We start from the raw sequence: 23,675 nt of genomic DNA, 5'->3' as shown, positions 1-23,675 counted from the left end.
TTTATGCTATAATAATATACGTATCATAAAATGGCAAAATGTAAGTTATGACAGATTTTATAACTTCAACGGCCAAGTGTTTCCCGTGTGAAACGACTTCGAAGTGTACCGAAACTCGGAACTTTCATGCAATGAAATATTTTAAAACTTGTACATCGGAACAGTGCTCAATAGAATGTCATTCGACTCTGTCGCGAACCAAAACAGAATTTGTCTGGAAGTAGGTAATCTTGAGTGACAGCCACGTCCAAAAACACTTTACCGAGTTCCATAACTTAGCGCAAGTAGCTATATATATTATGTACCTAAATCGATCTATCACAAACATTGGAATTTATTGACGTTTGACATAAAGATTTTATTCCAGAAATACAATTGCATCTTTTATAACTTTAACATAAATACCTTTATTGACTTATACAATGTGGTTAATGATAAAGAAAATATATTTTTTGAATAAATACGTTTTTCTATTTCTAAGGATACGGTACTTGGGTTTATTTTTCTTTGTCTACCTACAAGCCACGGATAATCTAATTAGGTCCTCAGTTTCAATGAATACGTATGTCCTATTATACTGAAATTAAATAGTAAAAAGAAAATTACCTTTTGTTTTTCGCTTTGATAAAGTTAACGCGTTTTTAAATATTTCAAAGATGTAAAAATATTTGCCAAGGAATTTTAAGTCACTCAGTAGCGTAAACTCATATTTGACGAGCAGAATAAAAGCGTAATGTGCTTCCAGTTTTCTTATAGCGGATGATTTTTAAATTTTTGCCATTGTGACGTCTGCGCGGTCCCTAAGGGTATCTACCGACACTAACATTAACAACAAAAGTAAAACTAATCAACCAAAACCTATAGAAAAGAAAAAATAAACTGACATTTATATGCATTATTCCTGACAATACGCTTCCTTAAAAGATTCCTCAAAGCTATAGTCATAATGAGAAAAAAGGGGCCGAGTATTTACTTCTCTTTGTCTTGTTTATTTATCACCCTCGATTCTTTTAATAATACTAAGAAGTGCCGTAGTACTTGTCCGTTTACATTATTCAAGCACCTAGTTAACAGTTGGGCTTCAGATGGAATCCCTGTGTAAATTGCCTCTCCAACTTTGAACTTTTGGAATCAGTTCGATGAGGTTCCTCGTGGAAGTTTGAAGACCATGGAAATATACACCGGTAATGAATGTAGCTTAAATATTTTTAGAATGAAACTGTTGAAGGGGTTTTGGTAATTAAAAAAGTGAATGTATTATTCTGTGAAATACAAAGCAGTTTGTGTAAAGGAAATATGACTTAGATTTGACAAACCTATGACCTTTCGTTTGTGTTTACAAGATTTAAAAGTCACTCGAAGTCATACCAATCTGATTCTAGATCATGTACTTATTTTGGTGATATCGTGTTGCAGCCGTCGATAGTTTCCAAACGGATGTTAAGATAATAATCATGATGGTCAATCGTGTCGAATATTTTTAAATCTGACATTCAAAGGATAACACAACGTTGTTTTAAAGTTCACTTTTGCATAAACAAAATCTGGATTGGATGAATATAAGGTGCAAAACTTACAGACGTATAAGTCAAAGTTCAAGTTTTTAAAAATATTTTTTTTGCCCGCCCTAAGTCAGCCCATCAGTCTGTGTCAAAAATTTTATTAAGTAGAAGATGAGCAAAACATAAAACTGAAACGTAATACCGCATGTTTTATAGTGTAAGCGTCAGCCGGTCGCCACAGCTGACCCTTGGGCGTATATCACGAAACTATGTCGACAAGTGAAGATTTCAGCCTTTTTAACCGTCCCATATTTCGTTTTTATTGGCTTTATTTCCGTTCTGCTCTGTAATATTTTTTCTTTCACTATCCATGTACATTGAAGTTTTATATTATGGCATTATTATAAGTATTATCTTATATTAATAGCGTCACGGCTTTTCCCCTTTTCAGGGATAGTCAGGGCCACACCAACATTTCAAAGCTTCTTTAGGTCTCACATAGTACGGGATCCTACTGCCTTATTTACCAGGTACAATTTCCGGTTGTGGTTTGATATTGAGCAGAGAAACCCAATATTAATTTCGCTATCAATATAACTACGCCACCAAGGGAATCAGTTACTGAAAACGATCGTAAGTATTACAATAGTTAAATAAATTATTTTACACTGCATCTGACGTAATTACCTCATAGTACATAAAACAGCTCGTTTGCGGTACATTTTCTCTTGTTTCGCATTATTGAATCCTTTTAGAATTAATTAAAGGAAACTGATACAATTGTAGTGTTCAGATTTGTTCACATGGGTTTATATGCTACAGTACTATTAGATGCAGCGTTTTTTTGCCCTACCTTTATAAAAATACGTGCGAAAGCTCCGGGCAATGAGAGGCGAGAATATTTCTCCGTCTCTTTACAGAGTGCGGCTAGCACAGTTTAAATTAATTATTTCTTTACGCCGACCACAGATACAAGAGACACGGATTCGTTGCATTTACTTCGTCGACGAGTAAGTTTATGGTATAATTAGCAACAAGTTTCCTAACTATGTTGCCTATGTTGTTACTAAGTGCCTATGTTGATTTATAGATAAGGATTTGGACTTTAATAATAATTATTAGAATGATTGATAGTGTATTGATCACCTAATATGATTATATACTTAATTCAATCAATTCCTATAAGATATATAGTCTGTTAGGTGATTTCAATGATCAACCTGTAATGAGATGCATTAGCTTTTTATGACTGACAATTACGTAATTCTCTTTATTACCTTTCTCTACAATATTAATATTTAAAATCCACTTACATTTAAAACGTCTTCCTACCAAAACTACTCACAACTACCTAATAGTATTGTTATTATTGTGTACAACACTCACCTAGTGTTACAAAGTAGGGCCCGAGGCGCATCACGTCCGTTGCCCGGCCTACGATCATGTTCAGTCGGGACTGCGCCCTATGTGACTCGAATAGAAACACTTTGATAAATAACGGGAACACTGACACAGAAAGGTCTATTGTTTTTGACGTTTTGCCAGTCCAATTTTATATAGGATTTACAGTTTGAATTCGGAACGTTGTGAACAATTTACATCTTGCTTGAAGGACCAAAGTTACTATCGATGAAAAAATATCATTTGATAATAATTCGTTGTAAAATAATGAATAAATTTTACCCCAATTAGTGGTTTCCATGCTAAACCGGTGAAGCTGACGTTTACAATAGTATTTTACACAATTAAATACCACGTTACTTTATACAGGAAATTCAATAGGCTCGATTGTGTAGGTTTCTTAATTAAGTCATAATTGAAAATAGCACTGACATGGATCGAGCTTCTCTATTGTCTTTATCATTTGTAATAACAATAGAATGCCTGCCAATTTGCATTGAGTGGAGGACTTGACTTTTCTGAAACATAATTCCATCTAATTTTTGTTTATACCTACTTCAGCAATCAACATTTATTTTCATTTTGTAATTTCTTAAACGTAATGAGATTAAAGCTTAGAATGTATTGGTATGCTCAGATCAGTGCCTGCAATAGTTGGGTAAATTCAGTCACAACGAGCAATGAGTGAAGCAGCAGGAAGTACGTAGAAAAATAGATTACTCGGAAGTATACTAGAGCCAGGCAATTTAAAATGTAAACACGTTTGTAGTGGAACATTTTAAAAACTAGAACATAAATAAGAGACAAGCGTTCCAGTTTCTGGAAGCATGTTATGCTGGAGAGTGAAGCTCAATCTTATGAACGCGGAATAAATATACACTCAGAATGTTTACCCCAAGGAGTAGACAGACGTGCAACTAGTGCAACCTACTCTTGGCTATTATTAATGTGACAGGGGATGAGCTTATAGCCTCACAACATTCAAATTGAAAACTCATCTGAATTAATTGTGTATTTCAAAATTGAAAAATCGTAATCATTATGTATCCTACAAGGCGATCAAACTCAGAACCTCATAATTCACAGCTTAAGTACACTGGCACGAACCAGAAAGCAATAAAGCCGAATATTAAACCTAATCTTGAGGTAGAGCTTATTATAGTGTATATTGTATTGTATACGGCTCGGTAGCGTGCGATAGGTTCAGCATAATTCACATTTGGAAATAGGTTACCGTCGGCATCAGCATATCTGCATACTAGATGTGTCTTGATCTATTTTCTGCGAGACGTAAATGTACATCAAATATCTCTGATGCATCAGTGATCAGTCATATTCGATACTTTAAATATAGAAACAATACTAGTTATATAACTTATAGGTCTTATGACTAGGCATTAGAACTGACAATTAGATAATTATTGTCGAGTTTCGTTATAATCAGTACAAAAAAGCAGATAAATTAGATGGTCCAGCGGGAATTGGACCAAAGCCCCAACCGGCCCTAGTTACAGAACTACACTTAGCATCAATTATGAAGTTTCGAAGGCATGATTAATATTTGACTCCAGCAAATTACATCTGTTATTCCCGACCTTGGAAGTTTGGAGTTGTAGCCGCCCCACACATTAAATCGCAAGCAAAACTCGCGGAGTTGCAAAGAACCATTTCTCTACCCGGAAAATTTTTAAAATTATATTTCTTTGGCCAATTTTCCGTTATAATTGACATTTAAGATGAAATATAAGCTCAGAGATATTCTATTACACCGTTGTGGTGCATTTCGTTTCATTAACAGAAGCTTTGTTTTTGATAGATATAATTTGGAGTTTGATTCGCGAGATTTGGGTTAAAGGGTGTAATTTTGTTTCGTTTTGGGTCAAAATTTAATTAGGACTTTGGATCGTTCACTTTCTTGCTTCTGTAGCAAAGTACCAAATTTGAACACCTTTTATATCGTGTAATTGATTTTTATACTGTAAAATTAGTTTCATTTGTTGAACTACTGATCTTCTCGACCTGAATCGAGAAGTAATAAATACACCGGTCCGTAACCCACAGGAAAAAAGGTTTTGATACATGTGAAAATATATTATAATATTACATCGTAGTAATTAATAACATTATTAAAACCAGTCATTTCAAATTATACTCAATTTAAGCATGTATAGTTAATGGGTTGTTTTATTGTATTGTATGAGGATGTACATATTTTCTTCCAGTTTGTAATTTCTATTGGTTACTATAGTATATATATAATAATTTCTGTGTATCGGTAAATTATATTATATAATATATTAGCAACTTAGTTTCTATAAAATCGCAAAACGTTTGCTATTCGCAGCGCCTTCCACGCCGTTTCGTGTAAGGTTGACATTGATAAATATATGTGTACATTACTCTGCAATATAAACTCTAGAACCACGTCTATATTTTTATTAAATCATGAACGGTATTGCAAGCTATAATTTTATAAGGATATTTCTTTATAAAGATATAAAGGAACACTGCCATAAGTGACCAACTACAATTTAACTCAAAGATATTTAATAATAAGACTAGAAACTAGATTTTTTCGAAACAACAGAGGTTAGAGTATTGGCCTGGATTTTGTCTTAAATGTTTATCAAATATTTACCTCATATAAATTGTAACACGACAAGATTGATTGAAATCCGGTAAGAAATCAACAAGATAATATAAGAATTTCAGAAGAAGGGGAAAATGACAAGAAATTAGAAAAGAGGCGCAATACGCGCACGTGACGTCATCGAAAATGACGTTGCGTGCGAAGGAATAAGATTGAGCGATATCCGCACTACGCGCACAATCATGTATATTACAATATCTGAAATATAAATTACTACGTCATTTCTTAAGCAATTATATGCAGTTTTTAAAGAAGGTTAAGGTTTCGTACTATTTGGTGTTACATATAGGAATATATTAAGTTTACAAAATCAAATAAAGGCAAATATCACATTCTACAAGAACTACTTTTATACTACTTATTCAGGCTTGAAGTGTTTATTGAATTTAAAAAATAATAAATAGACAGTCTTAACCACAGGTTTAGTAGTCTTAGCCACAAGTCTTAACCACAGTACTATAAAGAATAGAACTTACATGATTTTTTATATCAAACGAAATATAGGGTAACACAATTGTCATCTACATACAGAACTACTTTGCATACACGCTTAACGTAACATTTACTATTATAAATATAATCGTAAAAAACTAGGTCAGATGACGCTCGAGATTAAAAATTGGATGCGATCGATTTACCGCCATTTTCAATAAACAACCCCAAACGCTTTGTCGAACTATCACAAAAATGGACCAATCAGAACAAAGTATATTTTGACACGCTTACAAATGAGTCGTTTTGATTGGTCCATTCTCGGAATCGGATTGAAGATTGAGATTGGGATCGTTTATTAAAACGGCTGTTATACTTTTTTATTTTTGAAACTACAAGTTTTAGTAAATTCACACAATAAGTTGAGTTACTCGTATCAGCTAATGTATGTAAATTGCGTAAAAGTATGTAAAAACTGCGTAATAGTATTAAAATTCGTGGTGTTTTGGTAAAAAATCCGCAATAATTTAACCCTCTCAATTATTTTGGGAAGGGTAGATAATATCCCTAATGCTTTTCAATTTAAAAAAGGATTTTTCCCGAGCCAGAGACTTCCGTGTTTTGGCAAGTTTAATGGATGGGGAAATAAATTATCTATATTTGTAGAAGTAAATGTAACTCTACAAAGTGATTGATGCTTTGATAAAAATATTAGAAGGAATTTTATTACCCAAACCATAGACGGCCCAATTCATTCTTAAATTTTATAAAATCTATTAATTGAGATATATAAAGAAAATCTTTCATTTAATTGCAACATATTACTGTATATTATAAGATACTATAGAAAAAAAAAACTAAAAAAAAATCGTAATTCATTTTTGCATTACAACACAAAAAAAGCAATAAAATGAATGGTGGACCATGTTAGAAACCGGGGTATATTCGATGACACTATTACGTGACTATAGACAGCATTTTTTCAATTCCTAATAAATGTTATTTCGTTATGTTAAAAATAGCCTTCGAAAAGTACTAATACAAAGGCAAGTACAGAGAAATATAATTCTAAGTAATGGAATTAACAAATATCTATGTATCTAAAAGGAAAGTAAGAGAATATTTTCTTTAGAATGTTTTTGCGTCTTATGATATTTTATTTATGATTATTACCAAGAAATTCTTCTTAAGGTTATAGCTCAAGGTCCATTTTCATACATTTTGTTTCACCTTTAATCTGGGTAACTAAACAAGTATTGGCAAGTAAAGAATTTAAATTCACGTCTAGTTAGTGATTAGTTCTCGCAGTTGAAAGAAAAACGTAAAAATAATTAATAATCATGGATATTTCGGCCTTTAAAATTTCGTCATATTAAATTTTAGAAAAGGATAAACACGGATGGATTTTTTTGTTGTTACGAACTAATTTTCATGGCACTTCCTGTGATAAATAGAGCTCCCATTTAAAAATAATAATCAAGGTAAAAGATTTTTACGTGGACTGAAATGCTAGTTAAGGAATAAAGATTTTCATTCCGACTTATGGCGTCTTCAAATTCGCACGCGTTCGCTACACTGCTACGGTGACCCAGCCGCGTGCACAATTATAGGCACCCTTATATAAAATTAAGACTATCTAGAAAGTACGTGAAATTGCGCTTATTGCTGTGAACAAGAAAAAACTGTCACTTTCAATGTAACTGCTACATAAAAAGTGCAAAACACAAACTTATTTGTTCTTTGGTAGAGATCACTTCGAGAAATAAGACCGCCATTTGTAGCACCGATGTTTAAATTGTTTCCATCATATGTATATATATTTGTTTTTTGTTTTTTAATACTTACGGTGTACAATAAAGTTTTAAATAAATAATACTTATACCGTATTGTGTGGTTAGGAACGCACGCATAAATAAATCTTAAACACTTTTCTTGTGTATGCACACTAACCTACCAATGACAAAAGCTATTATAAACGTGTGCATGAGCATTTCATCTTATACTTTGGCAGAAAGGAAAGCTCAGATCGTCCTTTATATTGTTTTCTGAGAATAAAAATTAAACAACACTAAAAAATCCAAGGCCATTCGTATCATAATACTATATGTATATGGGGCTTGTTACTCGGTTCATGTGCGGTTGCCGCGGTTGACTACATTGGCTGTTGGATAAGGGTATTTACATTTAGTGGTGAGGAGAAACCCCCGTAAGGCATGGAACGTATTCTTGTTTTGAAAAGAAACATCCCAGTTGCTACTGGAATTCAAATGTGATCGCATTTATTCGTTGGAAAAAGCTCACCGCATTGTTAAAATATTAGTGATCAGTGAATTTTGAATAATTATTTTGGAGTGTTATAAAGTCACACGTACACAATCAACCAGATTGTGTACTATAGGTTCAAAATGATCAATGGATTTTTAATCAGGCAATTTATTTTGTTTGATACAGATATACTTAATTTTATGGTGATTGGAGTTACGTAAAATGGTGAAGGACTCTACAGGTACTTACAGCTTGGCTAGCCAAAACCAAGTAATCAAATAGTATTCATTTACCATTACAATGTTGTAGATGAAATTCTTATAAATAAATAAACGCTATTACGATCTTAAATATATGTAATGCGTGATATCAGAAGAGCAAGTAAAACTATATTTTACAACCACTCCTATGTAGTACCTTACCATGATGAAATATAAAATGATTATTGTCTCGTAAACTGAGAAGAGAAAACTGTACTTGTATCCACATTAAGGAGCACCCACCTGCTGGACATTATTTAAGGGGTGTCGCGTGGAAATATTTTCAAGTAAACTAAATTAAGAAGATAAAGTTTCATCTGCGTATGGCTTGTTATTTATAAATAACTAATATAAAAAAAGACATGATGCCCACACTTTATGAAGTGAATAGAGAATAAATAGGACAGGAAACGATGATACCTAACAATAAGGTGTTTGGCTTATTCTTTACTTTTATCAAATGTTTACGTGATATATATTGTAATACAGAAATAATTGATAAATTATCAGGTATCGTACTTGCCCGTTTACTAGTTTGCAACAAAAAAGAAAATCATTTTCGCCTAGTTTACCACTAAAGCAAAACAGTAGGTTGATTCCCTATGCTACTCGCGATAACACACCGTAAACGCGTGTTGTCAAAACAAGCTCTAAACACAAACGCGTTTCATACACGCGCCACGATGTGTAATTGATAAATAGGTATTGTGTATGCCATACGATAGGTTGTCTATGCTTAATATTTTTATATTACGATGTGTTAATGCGTTCAGAAATCTTTCATCCCCTCGAATCGGCAAGTATCGGTTTTTGAAAAGGCTTTTTTGTTTGTATTCGTGATATTAAATGATGTAACTCGAATAAATCACTGCCAAACTTTATTTAATCCCATTTTTGTATATACTTAAATGTAAGAAACAGGAAAGGACTATAAAAATAATTTAAAGAACTTTCTGTAGATTGTGATTGTTTTCAAACGAAAAATATAACTTCAAAATTATTGTCAAATGTCAATGTCATTGACTTATTTACTTAATTTGTTTACTAAAGCCACATTTTAAAAATTGAATTGAATTGATATATTGAATGCTACTGAAGATTTTACACGAATGCTGTTATATGAATAATAGTAAATGCTGTTGTGCTTATGCAGTTTATGTTAAATTAGCGCTAACGACGTATATTAATAGGAATTCTACGGACCTTCCATTATAAAATTTGTTGCAAAATCGACAAGGCATTAACTCAAATTCTTTTTTTTTTTAGTTAAATAATGTGACGAGGATGCCGTTTACCTGATGATAAGCGATACGACCGCCCATAAACAGTTACAATGCCATCCGGAACTTTGAATTGTAAAGCACTATGTGACGTTCCACAGTAGGTTTTCAGAATGAGACAAAGATTTTAGGTCTTATAAAGTAATTACGCTAGTTACAATTTCCTCTAAACTGGTACACATCAGTGCATGGACACAGTTTAACTTGGCTATAGAAATAGACATTGCCGTAGACACCTTATAACTATTAAGACAGACACTCACATATAACAGACTTACCAACAATAATTAAAATAAGTGTATATTGCCTATTAAACGTTATTTTTAATAATTTATAACTCTATTAGCTAGTATCTTCTATTTGCCGCTCAACCGGCATTATTCTTTTTGGAATAAAAAGTACTCTATTCAATCCACAGCTCACTGTCTGAGTACCATATTTCATACACATTCATTTAGTTATTAAGGTGAAACTGATTAATTAACAAACATTCAAACTCATGTATAGAAATTTTACTTAAGTATATTATGTTATCTAAGACTGAACAACAAATAAAAAATAAAACAAAAATAATATGTTGTTAAAACTGAGTATATTTTACTATTATTTATTTGGAATATCTTGCATTACATTCACTATCCTGTAAAAGAAATTATTTTATTATTACATTTGATATTATCAGTTTTGTTAACATTAGTATTCAATGTAAGATGCCTTTGGTCTCCTAAAATAAAAAGAAAGTGTTTGTACAAACAATTTTAGATTTAACATGATTACATACTTTTGTTTGTAATTGTGTAAAATTATTGGGATTACCTACATGAAATTTTTGCTTTGTTCCCTGGATCGATATTCACATTTAGAAGATTTTGATATTTAATTTAAAGCTGGCTAAGCCCTTGATTAAGACCTCTACCAATTACTTATAACAACAATAATGTATAACTAGTAAAAATTTCTTCAATAATCTTTATTGTTATCAAACTTTATAGGTACAAAACTTTCACCACAAAGAAACTACATAGTATTAATTGTAATGTACATAATTAAGAAAACATTGTTTAAAAAGATACCTTCATTAGTGTTTTATATTTGTTTGGCCTATCTATTTACTAATAGAAATATTACATCGAAGTAATAAAAATAAACTTGATTGACCTCAATTGTTGTCAAAAGTCGGGTTGCCAGTAGTAAAGTAGCTTATTTTTCACCGCTGAGCCCATAACACAAATTTGACTATCAAGATACAAAAACATAGGTTTGAATATTAATTCGATCATTTAGGATTTATGTTTGTTTTGTTTCTGATAAGGTAGAATATTATATTTGAGTTTTCACGATGTAAAGAGGATACTATCGTCAATAGAAATTATACAGTCGTTGTATCTAAATAATTAATTTGTCTAAACGCGCATAGACGCGCTGGATTGCCGCACGTTATTTTGACAATTCGTAACATGCCCATAAGGCGGATGTGTCACACCTCATCGTGTTTATGAAATGTCAAATTAGCATCCAGAATACTCTTACACAGTCATAACATGAAGTTAACGAAACACGCCGTGTTACAAGTTCGACATTGTCGTAGAGAATCATGCCCCAGCCCGATAATACTGTCACAGTGCGTACTTGCCAAGTCGTTTATTAGCTATCATTGACACGGCACAACGTACTTGATAGCGGTCATAATCTATTAATCACCACATAAAAGGACCAGGAGTCCATAAGCGGCTGGATTTAATAAATGATTCTTAAGGGACCCTATTTTCACACCCCGTCGACTTTGTTGCGTTTGGTTTCTATCATTTAGTTTAATTGACACGCCAACACTTTTCCTTTAAGATTTTGGAGTTGACTAAAAGGTCTCAGTGAGACTGTTTAGCTAATATTATATTATAAGTCTGATATAGCTAACTTATAATATTTTGTTTTTGTAAAACAAAACACTACATTTATCGCTTAAGAAGCTGAAAAGAATCTTGTAGGAAAGCTGAAAACAAATCTCAAAATATGTACATGTTATATGCAATGTAGGTTCGTATTTATAATCACCTTCGTCTATAGTTCGTACGATCAAAGCGACAATTCATGCGAATGATTGCCAATTAGGACGATGGATTAGACTATAACAAGCTAATGAATAATGATCATGCAAAATCAAATGCGAAATGGCACAATCTATAAATAGTCGATTGTAGGGTATAAAGCCTCGGATGCGGTTATCGATACTGCATACTCATTAGTATCCGAGTTAACGTATGTAATCGATACCTAATAATTATCGGTAAGTACTTTAAACATAAATTTGTAAAGAACTTAATACTTCGTAAACTACTTCGGACTTTGCAAATCTCTAATAATTGCATTGAAAAGTATCCATTTTCTAGGCTCAGAGTTTCAAATATAATAATTATACTAGACTTTGAAGAACGGTTTCGAGAAGAGAGTATCGAGTATCTAAATCTAATTATGCTTAAAATCGATAGTCATTAGATATTCACATTTGACACTACTTGTATCAAGCGAAAACATCTTATAATTTATTATATAATTGTATAGATCTATATTTATCAAATATGGTTGATTATATTGTGACCTTATATGTTCGCTACAATAGTAAAGGAATCGTACAACTGTCTTCAAGAAAACACACACATCACGATTATATTCCCGAAGGGGTAGGCAGAGTAGCATGACACTTTTCGCCTATGTGTCCGGTCCCACGATGTGATAGGAGCAAGCCTATCGCTACATGGGACACAAATTTTGACTCCGGGCTGTTGTAGAGTAAAAAACCCCAATATTGCTGTCTGACAAGAGTATCGAATCTGGAACCTCAGAGTCGTGTCGTACCATACACGCAATACAACTGCGCCACCGAGGCAGTCTTTCACAGAAAGAAACGGATTTTTCAACGGATAAATCTCTTATCATCGAATGATTGTATTTTTCAATTGCTTGTTTCGGAATATTATCAAAGATATCGAATGATTAATAGAATAATTTCGCATCTGATGCGTAAACTTGAGGGTTCACCACAGCGGTACGAAACGCATTCATTTATTATTTAAATCCTAGTGGACTAAGAACTGTAATCCGTTTATGTAAATCGATGCTAATTCTCTTTGTAGTCGACAGTTCACACTCGAACCTTTTCACGATTTCGCACGATGTTATTTACCGAACTTACTGACTTTTCTATGTTAAAATAATATATTTTGTGTGTGAATTTTGATACTTTTATAATTATTATAATTCGGATTTTAAATAGGTATGTATTAAATTATTTAGGTATTTTATTAATTAAAAATGTTTCGTTGAACATAATCGTAAAGAAAACACAATATTATATTTTAAATTAATCTAATATTACATTGAACGTGTTAATCATCTAAAAGACGACGCGAAGTTTTGTGGTAATGAGGTTAATTTGGGGCAAGATCAAGGAGATCAAAGGTTTGTAAGAGTCGCAAACAATAATTACTAGAGCAACTTGAAAGCGTGAACTGAATTGAGTAATCTAATATTTTTGGTCGTCTCTGTCATTACGATAGCTCGGCATATAGAAACCATACATATACATATACCTTCTTATGTGGTAAACTATATTAAATATATTAATATAATACAGAAAAATCATCGACGAGATAGCTTTACATCAATCTTTTAAAATACCCTAGCTGTTGATATTCAGTATATATGTATAAAGTATTCTTATTATAGATTGTAGATTCAACGCAGACATGAACACTCTAGAAATTTAGGATGCATGGCTTTTTACGACCCATAAAAGAATATACCTTTTTTCTCGAAGGAAATTCACTTACCTCTAAATATTTGAAAGGGTTAGCTCTGAGAACGTGATATCACACGACACAATTTACGCTGCGTAATTTTTTTGAATACATTTTGGTTGAAACATTCTTGATAAAAAATTTACAACACCGATGAGTTTTGAAATATTTTTCGCATTCATTCACGTGTCAAAATCTATGCGAGCGAAATATTTGAACAGGCTGCAAAATCATTTCATTGATCAGTGCCGATGCGAAAACAGGTTTCCCCGATAGCCGTTCAAAAGCTCTTTCAATTTAGTCCCGCGAGCCGCGTTGCATGTTGATGTTTTCCCGTTTGTTATAAGAACCCATTATGGATATTTTTTTATTATACTACTCTTCCTAATGGTCAAGCTAATGGAGATATTTTTATTAAAGAGCTCATGTGTATTGTGCACGTTACGCCTTCATTTTAGTGAGAGGGGTCGCGTCATAAAATTCTGTCATATTTTGGTTTTTGTAACAAATTGCAGTCTCCACACGTATTGTCCTTTTTGTATTCATGCGCAAAGGAAGCCGAGAAAAGTAAATATCATGCGGGGCTCGACTTTCAGTTAATGGAACCTTTTTTAAAATAAAACAGTACTTGGATAATTGAATAAAATATAACTGTTGTTTACATAAAATTGAATTATGTGTTGATATTAAAAATATATTTTGTAATCAAATCGTGTATCTCATCTTTATTCAAGATTGTTTTTTGATATAAAAATACTTATTAATTATTACTGTATTATTTTTTTATTTCAATTCTGGTACAGGAAGCAGTAAAAATATTTGAAACATCGTTCTTACACTTTTACTTGCCAAAACTTCAGACGCCGGTTTTGGTAATGGACTTTTATTACCTTTGGGATAGACCTTTTCACCTAACACGAACTGACATAGCCTTGCTATTTAGGTCATAGTGCAACATGAAATTTCTGTTTAACTAGATATTTGAAAGCGTGTCTATTTAACCAGTGTATACGAGCACTCAGCCGGCGGTAATCTGGTTTATTAGCGGATATAAGTAGAGGTGGGGCTTTATTAAGGTTATGTATGGGCTGTCCACTCGGTTGGAAGGTGTGTCCGTTATTGATCGCTGGCCGCTCTATTTTTGTCTGCTTCTTTCATTAAGGCAAATAGCACTGAACAAGTGCGCCATGCTGGTGTTTTGACGTCGTTCCAAATTAGTGTAGAATGGGAAATTCCAATTAACCTAACAATTTTGTTCGTATATAACGGTGTTTTCGATGTAATTACATATAAATTATATATAATTAGACTTGTTATGTGTAAGTAACTTTTTGATGTGACCTCTTCCGTATTAAGTCAAATCCAATTAACGCTATTATCATATTTTCGTAACCTGCTCATTTCCTTAAGAAACATCCAGAAAACATATATTTTATTAGGAAATTGGTGGCTGTTTCATAAGTTAAAAAATGATAAAAGTAGTAATAAAAGAAACAAACAGTCTTGTCACTTAATACAATTAATTGATATCGTTAAAATGACAATATTTTCATCTTAATTTTATAATTAAACGAACATCACATAAGAACCATCGCAAATGTAAGTAATTTGTATGGATCAACGGGAAATGTAAGAAACATGAATTACATCTCGGTGTATAAATCTTGGTGATCTTCAGTTACCGAGCTCTGTGTAAATAAAACCCGAATATATTTTATCCCTCGACGAAATGACTACACCTCAACTTGATGGTTTGTTCAGTCAGCCCATAAAGGATCAAGAAAATCATGCACGTTATCTCGCAAAGTATGTATACACACCTACTATAACAGTTATATATTAAGCGTTGTAGGCAGTCAAGCACGACAGCAGTGCCACCAGTCTCAGGAAATCGTTGTGCATTTGGTTTGCAAATGCAGTGGTGAGCAATGAGCATCCAGTTTAGTATAATAAGTGTCCTCGCCAGCAAATCACATGACGTTTTATGGCTTCTCATAAATAAACTAAATGAATTAGATAATAAAAATATTAATAAAAGTCCTGTTAATAAGGCCACCATGCCGCGATATATCCTTACATGCCTTTTTAAATTTCAAATAATTTGAGTTATCATCTCTTATAATCTTTGTTTATAACATAAAACCTTCATTATCGTACTGCATTACCTCAAAGTGAGATAGATACTTAAAAGATACGCTTCCAGATTAAAAAGCAATTTGAAGTCAAATGAGATTTAGAAAATCGACCCGAATTGAGCCGCTGATGACGATTTAAACACTTTTTTATACTAAGAGCCTTCTAAAGGCGTCTAACTGCGCATTGATGCTTAGGTATATGAGCATATAAAACATAATCGATGGTAGTATAAGATAACGATTATATTACAGCATTTTTATTATATTTTTCTGCCTACCAACAGTTACGTTGGGCAAAGTTATATTTCATTATTGGCTGGGCCTGTAATGTTATCGTAAAATCTCTGCATTGCATCCACAGTGATGTGGTCATTTGATTGTCTGTGAAATTGCAATTTCTGATAATTAACAAATTAAATCTGATTTTCCGAATTCATCTTACAACCGCAGCAGAATGATGTAATTATATATTTTTGCTTGTAGGATTTGTACATATTAGGGTAGATTTTATAAGCGAATTGCCATCTTTCCAGTAAAGACATCAAAGTTCTCTTTGCGGTTCTTTGTCTGTAAATAGAACTACACACCCAAAACTATCTAATATGAGTTACTATTTTAACTTTTCATAATACGCGCTTACATTCCACACACATTTAACATAAATGGTGTTCGAATAAAAGCGAAAATGTCACAACATCTCAGCAACGTGTTTGAAAAGAATTTTATATAGCTGCAAACTCATTTGTCCACGTGTAAAATATGTTTCGCTCCAAAAGCTATGTGGAACTATTTGACACGGGTGTTTCATTGGCTGTACGAAATTAACAGTAGAGGCAGAATTTCGCTCGTAAAATCTTAACTAAAGCGGCCTACATGCACTGAAATTCGTTATAACACTAGCGTGCTAAAATACTACAAAACAAATAAAAACTACTATAACATGTTTATTTCGCGTTTTATATTTACGGGAAATTATTATATTCTATACTGGGGTAACATAGTAACAGAATAGTTATTAAAATAACTTTAATGCATAATTTATTCCTCATAACAAAAGAGTTTGTACGATATTTCGTAGCGTTAACACTTTCTAATTATTTTCCTTGCATATTAATTTATAACACACTTGACTCGAGATTGTGGAGTAAGCACTTGTCTTCTAACATTTTATACAAATTCTTAACCACAAATACCTACACATCGAGAACTAAAGGCCTGTTTAGTTAAATTATAAAATATTATTTGTCACTTCTGTGGATTGGGAAAACTAGATGTTCTGAATAATTTGTACAATGTAATCTCTAATGCCTCGCAAAGGAAAAATTCTTCATAAATGTCTACTTCCTTGAACAAGCCTTTAATCTGGTGAATTATTTTGATATTTTTATATTGATTTATTTATAAAACTGGACCGGTTACTACGTAGTAGTATTTTGTGCCTCCATAATAATCGAGAGACAAAAAAATATTTGTTGTGTTGCAAATTCTCAGCAGTTTTTCGTCAAAATTATTGTAATATTTTCGATATTGAAAACAGGTTTTTTATTTTGCCGAAATTGAATAGCAAAAATCTGATACAATATCAATTGTGTTATTTTATTATACTCTCTTTTGTTCACGGGTCATCTCAAATAAACGTTTTTCCTGGAATAAAAGTAATTAAATCAACATCAAATGGAGCTTATTGTTATGTGAAGAGAGTATACATTTTTATTCAGTAGAGCAATATGTTGAGTTACCTTTACTCGTATGAGTTGCCATATCAAATTTTTAAATGCTATCTAGTACGTACTATCTTTAATCCATTCCATTCAATTATTATCATCTATCAAACGAAATAAATCCAGATATACGATTTGACATATTGCACGGGGAAGTTACAAAGTGTGTTGGTTTTGTCGACCGGCAATCCATCACACACGACTTGTGTAGTGTTTATAGTTCGCTAAAGAGAATAATATGGGATGGAATACATAAATTCACTCATCCATCATGCCTGTACACATCGGTTAGAAAATAAACCGAGCGCAAGTTATTTATGGGCCCTTTGTATTTGTTCCACAATGTAAAACACACAAACTCGTTCTTATTAAAGTTTTACGTCGACACATTTTTGTTTACATAAGTAGATTGAAAGTTTGTTTACTTAAATAAATTGAATTAAGGAGTTATATTATGAATATATTACCCAATTTATAGTTACTCGTTGGTTTCTCAAAGTTTATACAATTTAAACAAGACGAACAAGGTAATCCACTAATGGTAGCACGATGCATATATAAACATAATAATTACTACCTACAAGTTATAGCAACATTGTTAGAGCTATGGATTACAAAGCGTTGGGTTGCACTGTACGCGCTCATCAGTCGTCATCCTCAGACATTACATGTTGAGCCTCGTATTGCCCAGTAATTATACTAGACCGACAGTCAAACAGAACAGTGGCAAGCTACTGCTTTGTGATAGAAATAGATAAGGCGATAGGGTAGTTTCCTTTGTTTGATTTTATTAATTAATTTATATATAATACATAAAACTACGAAAAATAAATTCTCCTGTGTGATAAGCATCAAATTAGTTTAAAAATAAAGCAGTTATTCATTTTTGAAATATTGTTGTGTGTATAAGTGGGGGCGTTGCGTTAACGCGCTATCTCTTTCTCACGCACGTAGCGTTAACAGTCGATGTCACAGTTTGCTATTACTGTTAATTACCACTTTCAACAAATTTACATTTTGAAAAATATTTACCGTTACATTTTGGATGACACATATAATATAATATAAAGGTTTTTTTTTAAAGTGTTCAGCTTCCTTTTTATTTAAAAAAAATATCGTTATCAAATACTCTCCAATCTCATATCGATATCAGTAATCAAGTGAATTAATTTAAAATAAAATACCATCGATATATATGTACTACGAAAATACTCGATGAAAGTTCGTATAAGAGAGACGTCTTTACATAATCATATAAGCTTTTAGTTTATATAAATAAACTTAAAAAATTGCCATTCTTATTTTTATAAATGTAGACAATAAAAGAAATAGTTGACCTTAATACCCATTTTCATAAAATAGAAATGTAGGATAATCTATAAGTCTCATTTCTGCTAACATTTTATTTAAGTACCCCTTAAGGCTGTAGACGAGCTTTATATTGCTAATTTAATATTTTATGACAACAGTTAAGTAAGACTTGAGGGCTATGACGTAAGTGCTGGGAAGTGGATTGCTTGCCACCATAATAAATACTACATTTTTAAACTTCAAAAAATAATTAATTTAAGTTATCTTTATAATTTAATTACTAAATTAATGATATTTTGTTTATCCGGAATTCTAAAGAATAAAAGCTGATAGTTCTAAAAAATTACCAAAAATATCTGGGCATCTTTCTCGCCTAAATTTATATGTTCCAAATCTCACTAATTACACATTATCCCTGTTATATAATGTAAAATGAAGTAAAGCTAGAAATCAGTGGTTATTTATCACAATTTCTGCTCGCTTGCGGACACTCTACGGGCGACTGGTCACGTGCCAGCTAACAATGTTATTACGGTAATGTAAATAGTTACTAATTAGAGCTATGTAACTGCACGTATAGAATCTACGACGGATATAAGCTGTTAGTTTCCTCTCGATGTATTTATAATTAGTTTGTATTGCTACTGAATACGAAAAACTATGCCTAAATCCGACGACGAATAAAAGTTCGTGATATCGGACGATTCGTTATGGGACTCAACTGGAGTTAGGCAGGCCAGATAGACGCAGCGATGTCAGTTGGATTAAAGCGCTGAGTGGTGGCCAAGACGAGGCAAGCGTAGCGTGGGTCGTTCAGCGGCAAGATGAGTGAACGACATTGTAAGGATCGCAGGTCGAACCTGGATGCGATTGGCTCAGGACCGAAAAAGGTGACATAATGTGAGAGAGGCCTATGCCCAGCATTGGTACTCTACACGTTGTGGATGATGATGATGCTTAAACTATTTATACACACACATGCCTTTATCCACGAAGAGGTAGACAGAGGCGTAACAAGTGCATCATTTTCCGTTGTGTGTATATAAGAATGTAATGGGGGTCAAGCCTTCCAGGCTCCGGGCTGATACTGAAAAAACCCAATATCACTTTGCCCGACCTGGGGATCGAATCCAGGATCTCAGCACTACAGTAATACCATAATCTAACTACGCTACCAAACCAGTTAAACCTAAAGGTATGTTGACATAAAAAATATATTTTTTACATAAAAGACTTATTAAAAAAATATTTTGATTTTATAAAAAAATAGTAGGCATGGATAAAAGTGGACGTACGGAGCGACATAGTCGTGAAATAACGACCGAGCTCCTTAAATAAAGATTAAAAAAAAAAAACAGCCTAAGAGAGTATTTTTACTTCAATTGTATTTATAAGAACCGTAAAAATATTAGGCAAGGCAATTGAGCAATGCATTGCGTTAAGTATTTTCGGGAAAATAATCTCGGATAATCATTTGAAGTGTAGAGAATGAATATAACTTTATCGTGGAAACTTTAAAAAGGTTTTAGGAAAACTCAAACGAAAAGTTCGCACCCGGCTTCAACCTATCGCTTCCAATCTAAATGTTATATCATTTTACTTTTTGTTTCAAATATTATTATATTAGTCTAGTATGATTTGCATAGTGTTATTGTAGTTGTTGTTGTTTGCAGTAATAATGACCTATTATATTTCTTTGTCTTACCTTATAAGGTAAAAGTAAACTAAGTAAATTTAAGTAAATTTGTCAAACAAAATTTGATAATGTTTGTAGCAGGAACAAATTATGATTACTTAAACTGTTTATAACTACAATGAATACGCAATCAGAACTCAAAATATAGCTCACAAAGAGTTTTATACTTTGAAATAAACGTATAATTTGAATGCGAGCGGTAAATTGTTCGACAAGCAATAAATGGCTCAGGTCAATCCGCCCGTGACATGTCCTGTGATGTCGGACACTTGATGCCAGACGCCGGACACCGGACATCTGACACCGGACGCCCTGCCGGACGCAAACAACATGCGCCCCTTAATTGCTGTCAACTTATACACACACATGAATATTGATTTATTACGTTCGAATTTCAAATTAAAATGAAAGTAATTATTTGATTAAAAGCAAAGATGTTTTAATGTTAGTGTATTGTATGTGCAATAACTGGAAAATAAAGATCTTCGAAACAAATAATATTTATCTTCTTTCATTTTCTTCTATTTGAATGCTTTACATTTATTTAAGTTCACAAAAAATGGTTAGTTAAGGCGATACCTCAGGGTCCATTTTCATACATTTTGTTTCACCTTAACTGTAATAAACAGTTAGTGATTAATTCTCGCAGTTGAAGAAAAACGTAAAAATAATTAATATGCATGGATATTTCGGCCTTTAAAATTTAATATGACGAAATTTTAAAGGCCGAAATATCCATGCATATTAATTATTTTTACGTTTTTCTTTCAACTGCGAGAACTAATCACTAACTAGACGTGAATTTAAATTCTTTACTTGTCAATACTTGTTTAGTTACCCAGATTAAAGGTGAAACAAAATGTATGAAAAATGGACCTTGAGCTATAACCTTAAGTTTATTCATTAAACATTTTTGCGGAGCAATTTGATTTAGATTAGCAATTCTTTTAATCCTAGCAAAACCACTTTTTAAAATTAAAGATTAAAATGCTCTATTTTAAAATGGCTGGCACGTTTGACTTGCCTTGAATTATATCAAAGCCAAATTATTTCTCGATATTCTCTAAAATAAAAAAGAAATAGCAAACGCTCATCAAGCAGGATCATAATAAAACGTCATACATCATTCCATCCGAATTGAAACTAAGATTGGATGGAGCAATATCAGATTTTATCTGAAAAGGGATATCCTCGGAGATCGCAAAAAATATGCCCTATACAAAGAACAAGTTTATTTTATATACAAATATATACAATAACCCCTTAACAATATAGCCTAGAGACCGATCTCGGCTTTAAGGATGTATCGCGATAAAGGTAATCCTACCAATTTACATAATACGTATTTCACGGGGTGGGAGGTGAGAGGGCTCCTCACATCTCCAATCTTCTGGATTAACTTGTATTATCTATAGCGATAACACATAATGACGAAGCTTAATATCATATACAAACAGGCACGTCTCAATCTTTAAAGAGTTTACCGGTATCCGTATAGTAGATTGGTAGATGTCATGAAACTCCGCGTTTTCCGTATTACCTAACTTCAAGACGTTTAGAAAGCAAAGTTCGCAATTTCGTTACGAGTTTGTCGTCTTCATGGTTAATGCCTTCTTTTGCGTATTGCTCTTTTTTCTATTCGGATTTCATTTTACATATAATATAATGATAGAAATTTGCGAAATTAAAACACCTAGTTTCTTATGTAAATATGAATAAGCTTTGCAAGGGAAATAATGGCAGCCATTTTTCTTATGAAATATTTTGTCGTCTTTATTTTTTAGTATTATTAATGACTCTGTTGCTTAGGTTGACGCGAAACAATTTGTCATTCTACTTTGTTTGGGAATTCATCTACTTATCACAGGTCTGTCTTCAAACCTTAATGTGTTTATTTACCTGAATGATGTTACCTCGCTTTTCTTATTATAAGACATGTTTATATAAATATATAATCGAATTTTTGTCTAAAACAAACTTAGTAAATATTTACTCTGGTAATGTATCTCAATTTATCAGCCAAGTTTATCGTGACTCGGATTATTGGATCAGAATATTCTACGTTATTTCATAAAGCTCTCCTATATTTGGATTTTCAACATGATCGCAAAAATATCTTAATACTCCTCAAGGTTTACGTAAATATATATACTAACTAGGTGTCGTTCGCGGCTTCGCTCGCATGAAAAGCCTTTAACGCTTCTAAATTTCCTAAGTCTCTACATGCATAACGCCACATATACGATGCCAGCGCCATCTGTTTAATAATTATCAGATTAAATATTCCATTATATTCCATGGAGGCAAATTACTGGGATATAAAGAATCGTACGTGTTATTCCAAAGTATGCCAAATTTCTATATACATTCAACTGTTTCTGTAATTACTTCTAACAAATGTACAAACATTTTCACAAATTCGCATTTATAATATTCGCATAAAAAAAAACTAAGATTTGGTAAAAAATAAGATCTATGTACTTTACCCGATATTTAAAATGCCTTAGTAGTTACTCCTTCAGTTCATTCTGTAAATAGTATTGATAATGTAATGAATACCGGGTATTTTCCTACGGTCAATATCCAGTATCAATGTAGCTTCGTATTGCGTGTTGTTTGAGTCGTCACTTAATTAAATTCAATGGCCAGTCACGCCTGTGTTACTGCTAATTTCACTCCGCTTCGACCGCCTACGGCTGCAACACGATCCCCAGAACTTCGATTAAAGGAATCATTTCATTATTGCGTAGGAGAATGACCTATACTTTATTAGGAGGATACCGTAGGACTCAATACGGTATACTAGTTCCTGAGATATGCGCGTTCAAACAACCAGATAATCTCTTCAGCCTTATTCAATAGTACAGATAATAAGAAGTTGTTACGGTGATGTTTCGGTTTTGTTTCAATATTTGTAATGAAGTAAATATTCCTTATTTATTGAACATACTTCACCTAATAAAACCTAATACACAAGAATTTAATATCGCAGAGTACTCCAACTATATCAAAGCCATCATCTATCTCAATACAAACCTAAAAACGAACAAATGACTCACTATAAAGTACATTGTCTACACAAAAAAAGTACGCTCAAGGAGTTAGCATATTCAAGCGGAACAAAGCGAGATAAAGCATACAACTGCTATAAACACGTACGTGCCAAAGTGCTGTTCACAGTACAAAGAACTTTAAAAGGTATCTCTGGCATTCTTTCCCTATAAATAT

At 32.6% G+C, this 23,675-nt stretch overlaps 1 protein-coding gene across 1 annotated transcript in view; it reads left to right on the top strand.

Moving 5' to 3' along the window:
* Positions 1-23,675, top strand: part of LOC115452152 — a 46,092-nt gene that overhangs the window by 11,573 nt on the left and 10,844 nt on the right. The gene's annotated exons all lie outside the window — the stretch shown is intronic.

The sequence above is a fragment of the Manduca sexta genome, chromosome 23 (assembly GCF_014839805.1).
Source record: "Manduca sexta isolate Smith_Timp_Sample1 chromosome 23, JHU_Msex_v1.0, whole genome shotgun sequence".
NCBI classification, from domain to species: Eukaryota; Metazoa; Arthropoda; class Insecta; order Lepidoptera; family Sphingidae; genus Manduca; species Manduca sexta.
This window is presented reverse-complemented; position numbering and strand designations above follow the sequence as displayed.